At 42.5% G+C, this 760-nt stretch overlaps 1 protein-coding gene across 1 annotated transcript in view; it reads right to left on the bottom strand.

Annotated features, from left to right (window-relative positions):
• Window positions 1-760, bottom strand: part of LOC104620024 (axin-2-like) — a gene marked incomplete at its 3' end in the record, with an annotated part of 14,850 nt that overhangs the window by 259 nt on the left and 13,831 nt on the right. The window lies entirely within an intron of this gene.

The following is a 760-nucleotide window of genomic DNA, read 5'->3' as shown; positions in this document are numbered from 1 at the left end:
ATGTTTGGATGAAAAGCCGACCGCAACTAGGCATGGTCTGCTCTGGATTTTTATGAGCTAGTGCTGTGGCCTCATGGAGTGACATCCTCCCCACCAGCGTTTGCCTTCGGCAGGAGCAGTTGGTCGCACTCTGAGGAACCCCGCTTGTTCTCTCTGTAGTACAACCAGCCCATCAGTAGCTACTCTGAAGTAGAAAATCTTCAAAGACTGTTGTCAAACATCAAAAAAAAAAAAAAAAGAAAAAAACCTCTGAGGTGGGAGGGAGAGACTTTAACTCAAGGAATAAAGTGAGTATAAACAGAAAGGAGTTTGAAATTAAAAAAAATAAGATGGGGGAGAAAAAGGGAAAGGAGGGGGGGGAAAAAAAAAAAAAAGAAGAAAAACGGTTGACAACAAGAAAAAAAAAAAAAAGAAGTCAAACGGTTGCAGATCAGAGAAGTGCTGGTAATTTATTTCCTGGCTACACACTGGGCACCTTTGAGGTAGTGTTGTCTCAACAGTGTCCTAGATCTCTTCCACCCCCCTCCATCTCTTTGTACAGAAAATGAAGAAAGCTGCTGCAGGCTAGCAGTGCTACACTGCTGAGCTTGGCTGCCTCAAGCAGATCTATCAAGGGAAAAAGGGAACATCTCCAAATCAAGTGCAGAATATAAAAAGGCAAAACGTGAATTTCTGCCAAAAGAAGCAAACATGGCAGGAAAAGGGGGATTAAAAAAAAAAAAAAAAAAGAAAAAAAAACCAACCCCCCAAACCCCCCCCC

This window comes from Phaethon lepturus, unplaced genomic scaffold (genome assembly GCF_000687285.1).
Source record: "Phaethon lepturus isolate BGI_N335 unplaced genomic scaffold, ASM68728v1 scaffold36594, whole genome shotgun sequence".
Lineage (NCBI taxonomy): Eukaryota > Metazoa > Chordata > Aves > Phaethontiformes > Phaethontidae > Phaethon > Phaethon lepturus.
Note: the sequence above shows the minus strand (reverse complement) of the source record. Positions and strands in the feature narration are given on the sequence as shown.